The sequence below is a fragment of the Neofelis nebulosa genome, chromosome 1 (genome assembly GCF_028018385.1).
Source record: "Neofelis nebulosa isolate mNeoNeb1 chromosome 1, mNeoNeb1.pri, whole genome shotgun sequence".
Lineage (NCBI taxonomy): Eukaryota > Metazoa > Chordata > Mammalia > Carnivora > Felidae > Neofelis > Neofelis nebulosa.
Window position 1 is genome coordinate 162,766,918 of NC_080782.1, and position 14,509 is coordinate 162,781,426.

Below are 14,509 nucleotides of genomic sequence, written 5' to 3' on the forward strand. Positions count from 1 at the left end.
GCGTTAGGCCTTCCTTTGCCCGGTCCCCGAGGAAGGGGCACGGAGGGACTTCCCCCTCCTCAGGGGGAGCGCCAGACATACCTGCTGGGCGGTGGCTGGGAGCAGTGTGCTCGACCCACGTGTTTGCCTCACCCTTGGGGCAAAAGTTCACAATTTCCACGTCTACCGGTTTCATAATTTGAGAGTAATTTCCCTCTCACAGTCTTCCATCCCATTTAAAGATGTCCGTCTTGGGCTTCCTCCTGTGTGAACAGTATTTTGATCTTTCACTGCTGTTCCTCAGAAATGAGGCATCGCCCCTTTGATGTGAAGGTTTGGAGCTCGTATTCGTGCCACCCGTGGAGATACTTGTAACGTTTGTGGTTTTGTTGCTGAATAACAGATTACACCGTACGCTCCTGTAATCCTATAATCGATGCGTGCTTACTCCACGGCGTAACTTTCCCCTCTGGCCTGAAAAAGAATACACGTTACTTCCGCCACTTTTTAGGAAGTTTGCATGTCGCTGTGCCACGGCGGGAATGAGCGGGGATGGCCGTGGACTCTGTTGTCCCCGCCTAAGTCACACAGTGCTGGCTCTCTGTTCGCACGCCGGGGCCTTACCCGCTCCGGCCATCGTCGCTTCTGTGCCATCCGGCGGAGTGCTGCCTCGGCTGTTGTAACACAAGGTCAAGCGTGACCAGGTGCTGTATCTTCTTCTTCCCTCCCTGCGGCGTTTGGCAGTGGTGGCTTTTGCTTACGGCCCTTGCCGGGCACAGGGGAGGCCCGAGACCCACGCTCCAGGAGCACACAGGGTGAGGAATTCCCGGTCTCCCTCTGATCCCCATTCCTGGCAGAACTTGTGTCCTCTGTGGGGATGAGGACAAGGGCGGCCCTTTCACTCACCTCCGTTTCTAACTCCCTCTGGACACAACGCTGAGCCCCCACAGCCCTATCAGAGCTCATCCCGTGGGCCTGTCACCACACAGACACCTGTCAGGCCTGCTCTGACAGTCAGGCCTGCTCTGGACCCCCTCCCACCCTCCAGGAGCCTCCCTTCCAGGGGGGCGCTATCGGTCCCTAATGCTTGCTCTGAAGCCACACCGGGGCCTTGGTCTCGGGACCCCACCCCACACTCCTGACCTCGGGGCCAGCGAAGCCTGCCTCTGCACTCGCCCCCACCCTTCTCACTCTCAAAAGGGTCTCTTTCCTAATTATCACAGACAAGTGGGCTCGTGGCGGCACGAAGAAAGTAATGTGTCACCACTTGGATCTCGCTGTAGTAAGCCCAGTGGATTTTCCCTGGAAGGAGACGTCCACTTGTGACAGAGGGGGCTGCCGGAGGCTGAGGGTCCAGGGCGCATACACCTGCTTGGGGGGATTCAACTGGGACAGACCATGGGCCAAGAGCAATGGCAGACAGCCGACAGGCAGCCTCAGGACTGGGGAACCCCACACACAGCAGTGGGAGTCGGGGGGTCACGTCTCGTTACGGCCGCTCCGTCGTGAAGCCAGTGAAGTTTCATCTTCCACCTGCCTCCTGCACAGCCTTTCATGGACCCAGAAGGCCCTAGAATTTCACATCAATACTTCATGATCACCCTCCTTAACAGAGCTGGGTGGAAGCTTCAGGCCTCCCTCAAAGTGGACCCACCACCAGAGACCCAACAAACTGGATAAACACGCATTAGGGTCGAGGCAGAACATGAGTGCCACCCGATACCAACGTTCCCGACCAGCAGCAGGGCCAGTGCATACCGACGCCCTTCAACAGGCCTGAGCGCACCCTGCTGTCGCTCAGCATTGAGAAAGACTTAGAGGGGACGAGTGGCATTTAAACACGTTTACAGGGTCTATCATTTGCGGCTGTAACTCTCGTTTCTCACGGATGCACAGGCAGTGACATCTTGGAGCCAGACTGGAGCGTGGGCACTGCTTCCACAGCACGTCCTCTCTCCGCACAGGGACGTTAAACTGTCTTAGTGAGCAAAGTAAGTCGTGCTTACCCCACCCTGGTGTTACAGAGTGCATGCAAAGTCCCGGGCGGCACGTCTCCGCTCTCACCTGGTGGGCAAAGATGGAAGAGTCCCCAGGATGGACCGAGGGGTCAAGAGCAAGCCCCGGTCCCAGGTTACAGCGTCGCGTCAGCCCAGCTGCAAAATCACTTGTTGTTCATTTACTTTCTCTCACATCCCTCTCCCTATTCTCAAGAGGCAGAAAAAGGGCCTGTGATGGCAGTGTCCCAAATTTGCACTTCATACTTAATTTCCAGCGAAGTTCTAGGCGGGTGGGACCCGGGCCACATGGCCAGGAGGCAAGAAGATGGGCAGCAGACGTAGCCTGCGGTAGGCGCCCAGGAGGCCACGTGGGGGCCAGAGCGGCCGACCGTAGAGATGTGCAGGAGAAGCGTCTCCACAAATTGAGACCCACGTTTCTTCTCGTGTCTCTGGATGAGGACGCTCGTGTTACCACGTGGGGATTTGCCTGGCGGATTTTATGCCCGAGAGGTTACAGCTCTGCCTTTTAAACTCTTGCTCTGTATTGGGCACTTTGTTAAGCTCCTAATATTTTATCATTTCATCCTTGTAACAACCAACAAAAACAAGTCCTTTGCTATAAATGAGGGCGCTGAGTTTTGGAGAGGCTAGCAAACTGCTCAGTGTAAGTTAGCAGGACCAGAAGTTCTGCCAGACGCCAGAAGCCTGGGCTCGTGACCACCACACGTATCAACACCAGAAACACCACGTGTGGGATGCTGCAGGGACCCTGAATTAGGAGGAGGAGGCACATGATCTAAACTCACAAGCAAATTAATGGCTAAGCACATATATCAAGGCCTGGACGTAACCATCTGTCCCAATGCAAGCTGGCTGGTCTATCTGCAGAGACAACACAATTCTGCCCTGAGGCAGGATGGCTGCCCCCTTTCCTCGACCCCAGGGTCTGAGCATTGTCTCCACGTGGACACTCCCCGGACTTTCCAAACCAGGCTCTGCTTGGCTGCGGTCCGCATGTGCCGGGCATGCGCCGGGGCCTGCCATCAGGTTCAACCTCAGCCTGGGCTGCTGCCTCTTTCTTGCTACCACACTTCACTGTGGATCTCACCCTGTCCACAAGTTACATTTTTCTTAGTATTGCTTTTTTGTTCAGAAATAAATTCATTGTTATAACGTGAAATACAAAAAAAAAAAAAAAAAAAGAGAGAGAGAGAGACAGACAGAGAGAGGACTAAAAAACACTTGTAATCCAATCATCCCACACGTAAAACACAAGCATTTTCGGCTCTTTCTTCTGGTATTTTTCTGTGTATGCATGTGTTTCACACAGTGGAGACCATGCATACTGCTTTATCACTGGACATTTGTCACCAGTAGTTCCCGTGTCACTAAAAAGCATCACTTTCAATGGCTCTGTAATATTCCGTACCCAGAAAATACTGTGAGTTAGTTGGCCATTCCCCAATGGATACACATGCATATCACCTTTCCCAACTACACACTAGCTACTACCCTGGAGGGTACGTCCTCCTGCACAGACGTGTTAGTTTCCATTTCACATCACTTCTTTGAGACTGATTCCTGGAAATGGAGATTGTGGGTTCAAGATGCTGGCATTCTTTAGAAAGTTGATAAATACTACCAAGTTGGTTTAGAGTAACAAAGACTATCTTTCAACTCAACCAACCAGCCAGCATTTATCTTTAAAAATATTTGCTGTAAGTAATTTTTAAAAGTGGGGCACCTGGGTGGCTCAGTTGGTTAAGCATCCAACTTTGGCTCAGGTCATGATCTCACGGTTCATGAGTTCGAGCCCCGTGTCGGGCTCTGTGCTGACAGCTCGAAGCCTGGAGCCTGCTTCAGATTCTGCGTCTCCCTTTCTCTCTGCCCCTCCCCCACTCACGTGTGTGTGCGCACGCTGTCTCTCTTTCTGAAATAAATAAACATTTAAAAAAGCTTAAATAATTTTTAAAAGTATTTGCTAATTTGATTAAGAAGAAAAATCCAATAAGTAACAGGAGATAAAACAAACATACTGCACAACATCAAAACTGACTTCTATGCAAAAAGAAGATAAACCCTCCCCACCACCTCCTGCCAGAAGTTGAGAAACCCATGCTCTGCCACAATTTTATAACACAATTCTCCCATCTCTTTGGATGCAGTTTGATTGCCTACGCTGACTGCGGCACGTTACCATTTCCTTCCTATCCCACTGAATCATTTAAAGTTCTCAGTCCTGCTGGTTCCAACCTATGTTAGTACCTAACAAGCTTCCAAAATGCTTACGTAGCTTGCACTCTGACATGTGTGAGATGCAAGACAGCATAAAAATATTAAGATGTCTAGGTCCACACTGCCCAGTCCCTCTGTCCCCACGACCTCTTTAGTAACTATGATAATCAGAGCAATTTCTGGAGTGCTGTAGTCAGTGGTTATTGCTTATTAAGGGTTTACTATCAAGGAGTATATGCTCTACTTAGAGCTCTACAGTATTTATGTTATTTAATCCCCACCCGAACTCAATGATATAAGTATTAAAAGGCAACAATCCCTTATCTGAAATTCCCAGGACTGGTTTTTTTTCAGAATCAACAAGTTTTCAGATTTTAGAGAAGAAATTCTGCCAAATACAATTTACTATATAACATCCCAAGAGGACCTCAGACGCAGAACATAATCAAACATTTCTGCAGTAAAGAGAATGAATATTCAAACCAAATGGTATAAAGATTATAAGTAGCCTCACATCAGTTAGGGCTTCGCATGAATGTTCCTAATCTCTCTGTCACGGAGACAATCACCTAGCTCATCCAGAACTAATACACAGTCATTAACTAATAATCTAAATGAAAAGGGTTCTATAATAGACTTTTGATTTCTCCCACTGGTATTCCTATAAACTGACAGGCCACAGTTCAAAGTAATATTAATGCACAGGTTTTTACACACCAGTATCTATGGAATTCCGCGGAACTGATGTGATGGTGCCCTAATCAGTTTCTTCCCACAGAATCAAGGGTCAAGGAAAGGTCAATGACATCAAGCAGCCATTTTATTTTTCCTAACACATGTTGCACAGGTGATGGTAAACAGTGAGTGACACACACCGACAAAAGCTAAAGTCTCTCCTGACCAAACGTACAACAGATACCTGACAGCAAATTTTTAAAGAACGAAACATCTAATCATTGAAAACAGAAACTCTAATAGAAAAGTTACACAGCAGACTAGATACAGCTAAAGAAAGAATTATATGATTGGAAGACAGATCTTGATTCTCAAAAACTTACCCAGTGTGGAGTAGTTAGAGAAAGGAAACGTAAGGAAAATATAAGGCTTAATAAGTACAGCACAATATGAGAAAATATAAAGTATTTCTTATCAGAATTCTAGAGGGAAAAATTGAATGGGAGAGAGGCAGTATTTGGAAAGATAATGGCAGAAACCTTTTCGACATTTCTCAAAGACATGAATCTTCATATTTGGGATGTCCATAAACCCCAAGAAAGGCAACTAAAAACAATCCATACCTAGATACATCCTAGTGAAACTGATGAGTATAAACGACAAAGTGAGACATTTTTAATTGAACAGGGAAGAAAAAAATTGATTCCCTAAAATGAAATAACAATTAGAAAGATAGGTGTCTTCTCAATAGTAGGAGAAGTCATAAGACAATAGAATAATGTCCTTAAGGTTCTGGGGGAAAAATAGGTACAACTTTGAAATTATTAGTTAGATAACTGTATTTTTCAAAGATAATGATGAAAATAAGACATTTCAAAAATACCATGATTGACCCTCATTAGAGGAACTTTTATAGGGTGAACTCTAGGAAGAGAGAAGGAATCCCAGGAAAAAATATCTGAGATGCAAGAAGAAATGTTTATTAAAGAAAATAGTAAATATCTACATAAGTTCAAACAAACATTAGCTTTGGGAAATAATAACATAAATTTGTACAGTTAAAAATAACAAGACAGAGCCAAGAAACAGAGTGATGCAACACATAATTTATAATAAAAGCATGCTAGCTAAGACTCATATCATTTGTGAAGAGGGTAAATATTAACTGTAGACTTTGTCAAGTCAGATGGTTTATGGCTTATTAATTTTAGAGTAATCAAAAATATCATAGAAATAGAATGTATTGCTTCTAAACTGAGCTGGAAAATCAGACAGGAAGAAAAAATTAATTAATTTAAAAAGAGATAAGAACAGAACAAAAAAAGCCTAAGAAAGGCAGGACAACTAGCATGAGGTAAAACAGACAGGAATGCAAGTAATCACAATAACTATAAATGAATAAACTTCCTAATTAAAAGGGTAAGATTATCATGCTGAATTTTAAAAATCCCAGCTATCTGCTGTTTATAAGAGACATTTCTAAAATATAAGGGCACAGACAGGCAAAAAGCAAAAAGATGGAAAAATATGTTCCAAATAAACAACCAAAGAAAGCTGGCATTTGTACGTCTTAATCAGTTGAAAACAAAAAAGTTTGAAGGCAAAAAGAATTTCCCGAGATATAAAACTTTTAAAAAAGATTATGGCATGTTTAATAGGTTCAATTCAATAAGAAAATTTAACAATTCTAAGTATAGTGTACCTAATAATACAGCTTCAAAATATATAAAACAAAAATAGAACTATAAAGAAAAACTGGGAAATCTAGCATCACAGATGATTTCTAAAACACCTCTCTGTATAATCAACACACCAAATAGACAAAAATCAGTAGTGATATAAAACACCTAGATTAACAGTAGTTAAAAGGTTGATAGAAAAATACAACAGGAATATATATAGAAAAGAATTAATTTTTTTAAACACTCAAGTAACATTTACAAATATTGATCATGTGAAGCAAATTGCACAATATTTGAATAAATTAACATAACATTAACACAGTTTCTGACTGCAACAAAATTTTATAGACTCTGAGGCATAATTTTCTTTTTTAGTTTTTGGTATCTCTAATCTAAATTTGGATGTGTGTGACAATCAGTGACTTCTTGTAATTACTGTTGTCATTTTACCCACATTTTAGCATTTCTGAAATCTGAATACTTCTTGTGTAGCCTTTTAGATTCAATAAATCACATTAAGTTCAAATTAATAACATAATGATTTTAAAAGAAATCCATATATTTGTCAAGTAAGAAATGCACTTTGAAAAACCTCATGCATCAAAATAGTAATCATAATAAAAATTAGAAAATAACTCAGAGTTGAGAAATAATGAAAATGCTATCAGGAATTGCAGGATGCAGCCAAAGTCATGACAGGAAGCAAATTCATAGTCTTCAATTATATTAGAAAAGAAAAAAAGCCTGGACATTAATAAACTACTAAAATAGCAGAACAAAGTCAACAAAGTAAAAGAAAGGAAATGATGATGAACAAAATTTAATGCAGTAGAAATACAGGTACAGGAGAAAGGATCGACAAAGCCAAAATTTGGTTATTTGAAAAAAACTAATCAAATTAATAAATCTCTGGAGATTATAAAGGTAAAAAAAAGTGAAAATCAGATATACCAGCATGAATTAAAAAGTGGGTAATAATGCATGCACAGCAGATATTTTAAATTTTATTAAGATTATCAAGAACATACTTAGGCCAACCAATTTGAAAATAACAAATTTTCTGCATTAAACAAGTTATTCAAACTGACCCCAGAAGGGGGTCCTATAACCTCTTATAGATCCTATAACCATTAAATGCCTTGCATCAATATTTTTTTTTTTTTAATTTTTTTTTCAACGTTTTTTATTTATTTTTTGGGACAGAGAGAGACAGAGCATGAACGGGGGAGGGGCAGAGAGAGAGGGAGACACAGAATCGGAAACAGGCTCCAGGCTCCGAGCCATCAGCCCAGAGCCCGACGCGGGGCTCGAACTCACGGACCGCGAGATCGTGACCTGGCTGAAGTCGGACGCTTAACCGACTGCGCCACCCAGGCGCCCCTTGCATCAATATTTTTTTAAACTATCTACAAAGTTGGGGCACCTGGGTGGCTCAGTCAGTTGAGTGTCTGACTTTGGCTCAGGTCATGATCTCACAGTTCATGGGTTCGAGCCCTGCATCGGGCTCTGTGCTGACAGCTGAGAGCCTGGAGCCTGTTTCGGATTCTGTGTCTCCCTCTCTCTCTGCCCCTCCCTAACTCGCACTCTGTCTTCCTCTGTCTCAAAAATAAACATTAAAAAAATTTTTTTAAATTACATTAAACTATCTACGAAGAATATACAGATGGTTTTACAAGTAAATACTACCAAGAAGTGTCTTATTACACCACACAACCATTCCAGCGACTACCGAAAGTGAAAATATTCCTCCGACTTACTTTCTAAGGCTTGTTATAAAAATCAGGGGTGGTATGGGAAGCAAAGATGACAGGCCAATCTTACACATGAAAAAAATATTTGCAAAATCATTAGCAAATGAAACCCATGTCCAAATGGAGTTTATTATAAGATTTCAATGTCACTCTTGCATTAAACTGTATCAATATAATCATCATATAACCACACACCAAATATCGAGGCTTGCTATACAGTTATAGTAATGATGGTATGGTATGGGCATGAGGAATGACAAACAAATGGAACAGAGTATCGACACTAGCAGCAGACCCTGAAACCTGATTTCTGACCAAGCCGGCATTACAGTTAAGTAAAGAAATAATGGGACAACTGGTAACCCAAAGAAACCAAGAACTGGGCTCCCTACCTCACACTATATAAAAAACAATGGATCAGTAGCCTAGGTGTGAAATAATTTTCTTTATTCAGAAGAAAATATAACACCTTTATGAGTTTCACATAGAAAAGATTTTTTTAAAGACTAAAAGAGCACAGTGCATAATGGAAAAGATGGACACACCCAACCGCATTTAGAACAGTGTTCATCAGAAGATACCGCACAGTGAATGAGAAGTCAGAAATTGGAAGAAGATAAAGTGCACCCCACCCACCATCAAAGAAATCATGTCCAGACTATGTGTAGAGCTTCTGTGTAGCACTAAGCAAAAGACCATCGGCTCCACAGAAAAACAGGTGACAGGTAACAGTGGGCACTTCGCAGGGGTGGCCCAAGATACAGGATGAATTCACTATGACCCAGGAAACGCAAAGTTAAGCCCCAGCAGAATACTGTTTCACAATTACTGGCTGAGTTTTTTTTACCTAAAGACGTCTGATAGTATTGAGGGTCTGTGAAGGTGAGAACCGAGGGGAGTCAGTTTGTTCAACACTTTGTCATCACGTACTAATGCTGAAGATGTGTACGCGCCGTGACCTGGCCATCCGTTCCTGCAGAGACCAGCACACAGGGCACAAGGAGTGTGCACACTATGGGGAAAAACAAGAGACAAATGCTGTCATACCAAACCCAGTGTCTATCACATCAGAAGGGATAAATGCATTGTGTGAAACAGTGAAAAACGGATCTCAAAAGTAGAATGTTGAGCGGAAAGAGCAAGGCCTGGAGCGTGATTCCACTTACAGTGAGGTGAGGTGAGGAGACACCCCAAACCAGTCACTGTCTTGCTATAGAGGACCCATGCCCACGGGCTGTGCTGGTTACTTCTGCAGGAGCAAGGACGTCCTCAGTGAGGACGCAGGGGCTGCCTGGGCGCTGGCCGTGTCCCATGTTCTCAAGCTCAGTGGTCAACACACATTTGGTGGTGTTATTATAGTTCATGTGTACGTCTGTTTTGTACTATTTTTTAAATTTATGATCTATTTTGTAATTACATTTTAATAAGATTAAGTTTAGAATAAAACTGGAAAGCCCTATACCAAATAGGTTAAAATAAGGAATGAAGTGGAAATAAACAAGCAAAAATAGAAAAATAAATTTAAAAATAGAAAAAAAAGGAATTAAAAGCAAAAGATCATTAAAATCACTAACAATATCCACCAACTCCTGAGAGCACTGATCATGACCACCCCACCACGAGTGGCCACTGTGTGTGTCCCTGCCTTATAGGGGAGCATGTCAAGGTGCCCCCATGACCAGGCGGTTTTAGGCTTTGGGGTTGAAAAGTCCAATTCTTTTGGCTCTGAAGCCTCACCTTCAGCTTTGTGTGGAGCATATAAAAAGGAGTCAGGAGTGCACATAAGATACGTTTTATGGTATTTAAGTAAAAGCTAAACCCAAAAGCCACTGAGATAAAAAAAAAAAAAAAAACTCAAGAGAAGGAGAGGGAAGATTAAGATCCAGGTCTAAAGTCACCAGATGCAAAGTGAGACATATAAGCATAGACGAGATTAAGATGGAGAAACAGAAAATACGTTTTAAACAACAAAAACATTACGGAGATAGAATGGAGGACACACTCTTCATAGGAGCAGGTTGAATTTCGAGAGCAGACAAGGGCAGCGGGCCGTGCACAGCAAGATGGGCGGCCGGGAGGCCAAGAGGTGCCTGCCCGGCCAGACTGTTTCCCTAAGCTTCTCCCCCAGCACCTGGCACTCTCACCCGAGGCCCCGAGTCCTTCCAACAAACCTTTATTAATTACTCATCCATCCCTTCTACATTTACCAGGCGCCTGCTGTATGCAAGGTGCAGAGCCCACTGTTGGCACCAGCGAGACCAGGTACGTGGTGCAAGAAGAGGGCAGAGGAGAGCACCCAGACACCGAGTCTGCAACCGTGCGCTTCCAAGGTTTCCTGCAAAAGGATGACCAGAGGGGAGGAAGGAGAGGGGAGATCTCACCAAACTCCTATGGCCTAGACTCGCCCCTTTCAGGAAAATCGAGGAAGCCCACAACCCTGCAGCCCCCCCTTTGCATTTTGGGAGAGGAACACGGGGCGTGGCCAAGAGCCGCTGACTGTTTCTGAGTGGACAGGGGCAGAGAGAAGGACGCAACTTGGGTGACTCATAAATAGAAACCAGCTGATCCCCACAGAGGCGCCTAAAGGTCCCGTCACTACCAGGGGCTCCCCAAGGACACGGGGCGTCAGTTAACTCCGTCGTGTTTCCTCTATGTGTTTCTTCTGTGCGGACTCCCTGGTTTCACAGATGGTTTCTGGATCTCTCCACTCCTCTCCCTGGAAAGTTCCTCTTCCTGAAGTTCAGAGTCCCAAACGTCCTTGTCGTTGTCTCGACTTGGGCAATTCGCTTTGAGCTACAAGGGTATTTCCACCACTTCACATTTTACCTCCAAAACCCAAATGGAGGAGGTGTGTACTTGGAAGAAGGAAGACTCCTAAGATTTGTTAAAACATGTAGGAAAGTTCCATTACTGTTTTAAATAAGATACTAGCTTATGTGCTGTGATGTCGCTGTCACTTACCAAACAGTAAACCACGTGAACCAATACACAGACCTGTAGAAATACTGCACTGTCCAGTGAACATATTTGAAAGATATTGATGTCGACAGGACAGTGAAATGCCATTGCACAAGCAGGCTGTCGATCAAGTGACCCGGGACAGCAGGAGGGAAGGTTTTAGTGGTTTATGATGTCAACTTGCTGTTCAGGGAAACTAAAGATCTGACGGTAACAATTTACTTTTCTTTTGGGAGCGCAAAAGATAAAGGGTGATTCTTCTCCCTCAGACTCGTGACCTGTGAATGTCAAATTAAACATTTCAGTGTAATTGTTTTTAAAAGGAAGTTAGATTCTCACTCCTTAGGAGAATGCACCATTCAGCCAGATGGGCTGTAGCAGATTGGCCTGACTTAGGTGACGTAAGTTGTGTCTGGTCACATGAGCTAATTCGAGGTGGAGTTCAGACTATGTCTCTGTGGCTCAGGGAAGACGATCTGGACATATCTGAGGAAACATCTGACCCTGCTGCTCCGAGTGGAGCCAAGAAGCTTGTGGCACGACAAAGGTATCTGTCTTACGGGGAGCTGCCCAACAATGCTTTGGTCCCAAGGTCAAGATGTGGGTGGCCTTCTTTCCACTTCCTTCACTCACCACATCCAAAGAGCACAATGCCCGCCCCCAACACACATGCACAGACACACAGACACACACATGCACAGACATATAGACATGGGCACACAAACACACACAGACACATACAGAGACACACACAGACACACAGACACACAGACACACACAGATGAAGTACCCAGAGATCATGAGTTCCAGCCCCACCTCAGGTTCTGCGCTGAGGCGCTGAGTGTAGAGCCTGCTTGGGATTCTCTCTCTCTCTCTCTCTCTCTCTCTGCCCTACCCCTGCTTGTGCACATGCACGCTCTCTCTCTCTCTCTCTCAAAATAAATAAACTTAAAAAAAAGAAAATGTTGATTATAAACAAATTATTTTGAAGGCCTCCATTAACTCCAGATCATGGATAGATAAATACCTCTGTGGTGTCTGTGCACGACACGCCTGTTCCAAACGTTTGCATTTATTCATGTGTCGTGTCCCCCCCCCCACCACCAGGGAACCCCCCCAAAGTGACTGGAGGCTCTCCTCTGCACACGTACAGGCTCTGCTCTGTTCCCTTTCCTAATAATATAGTTTCATGTCTGAACCGACGAAAGCCAAGTTTCTGCTAATTACGCACGTTGCCTCCTACACTTATAATCCTGGCATCCGATGAGCAAAAAATAATGATAAAACAGCCAAAGAAGTTGCAAAGAAAACATCACTTTAAAAAGGAAATGGACATTCTGCCAGCTCTGTTTCATCCATGTGCTGGAAAGCAAAGCCAAGGTGAGGAGGAATCAGCCGGTGAGTTTGGGATTCCCAGCGCCAGCCCTGCCCTCCTGCCCTGACCTGTGTTCCCCTGTCTGGAACCTTCCGCAGCCCTGAGGCTGGCCAGCCCAGAGTCTACATCTTCAGAAGTTTCCTCACTTGATCAAATAGCTATATTTTTGAGCCAAAACTCAAGGTGTGAGCTAACAACTGTAACCAGATTCATGTCCTGAGATGTGTGCCTTTCAAACAAAAACACACCCAGTCGTAAATTGAGAGCACCCCATTAACTCCAGAATCACAGGGCATTTTGCCATCTTGGGTAATCATGAACAGTTCAAGGGCAGGGCCCCTGCTCTCTCACAGGAAGTGGCAATGGGAAATTATCAGACGGGTTTGCAGAAACATAACAGCTGCAAAAGAAGCACAGAGCTTGGAAGACGCCTGCCAGGACCGAAAACTGGGCAAGATCCTCACTATTTTCTGGGCGGGGAGGGTATGTGCAGAGGGTATGTCCAATGTGACTGGACATCACACAGTCAGAAATGCGGCAGAAGGGATGTGAGGACAGTGCCAGGAAGCCCTGAAGCGTGTAGAAGATCGAGGAGAGGGGGCCCCTGGGTGGCTCAGTAGGTTGAGCGCCCAACTTCAGCTCGAGTCATGCTCTCACGGTTCGTGAGTTCAAGCCCCGCGTCGGGCTCTGTGCTGACAGCGCAGAGCCCGGAGCCTGCTTCAGAATCTCTGGCTCCCCCTCTCTCTGCTCCTCTCCAGTAGCGCATGCTCTCTCTCTTTCCCTCTCTCTCTCCCCCAAAATTGAATAAACATTAAAAATAATGATAAGATTGAGGAGAAACTGACCAGAAGACATGCTATCATCACAGTGAGGAAGAACCACGGCCAAGCGCTGAGATGGCATCAGTCTGGGGGGTCAACCTTGTGCCTAGTGTGGGGTCCCCACCAGGAGAGATTGGTAGGGTGTTGGGAGCTTGGGATCCAGCCTCTGACCTGGAAAGTGCCTTGTCTGCACCCCCACCCAGAAGTAGGACCCAAGTAGCTTACGGTGACAGTGGATGCCAAGCACCTTGCTGGCTTTAACTCTGTGCCCTCTGGCATGAGGGGCCCTACAGCACTGGGGCCATCCCAGCTCCCCACGAGGGACCTACAGCCCTGGGGCCATCCCAGCTCCCCACGAGGGACCTACAGCCCCGGGGCCATCCCAGCTCCCCACGAGGGACCTACAGCCCCGGGGCCATCCCAGCTCCCCACGAGGGGCCTACAGCCCCGGGGCCATCCCAGCTCCCCACGAGGGACCTACAGCCCCGGGGCCATCCCAGCTCCCCACGAGGGGCCTACAGCCCTGGGGCCATCCCAGCTCCCCACGAGGGGCCCTATAGCACTGAGACCAGTTCCCCACAGAACCTGACCACAGTCCACCATATCAGCGGCCACAGACCTCAAGAGCAGGGCTGAGAAGGGAGACACGAGAATTCCAGGTGACGAGAGATAAATCCTAAGAATTGGCAGTTTTAGGACGGAGACGTACCCTCCAAAGCAAAAGGGAAAAGACCCCGCTCACATCGTCTGCCGTGCAGAAGCCATGACTGGGGTGGGGACCTCCTTGGGCTCAGCAGGCAGTGTAATGCAGACTGGGGCACACGGCTCCTGTGCTGACCTAGTGACAGAAAGAGCTCCCGGCTCAGTAGGCCCAGAGAATGCAGCAGGGCCAGGCAGTGGCAGGCGGCCCTCCCGTGGGACCCCATGGCCTGAAGGACCCTGTGGCAGTGGAGGGGTCCCGGTGGGGAAATGTCGCGCTGAGCTGTAGCACCAGTGGCCAACAGGAACATCTCGTCCTGGACCCCGGCTGTAGAGC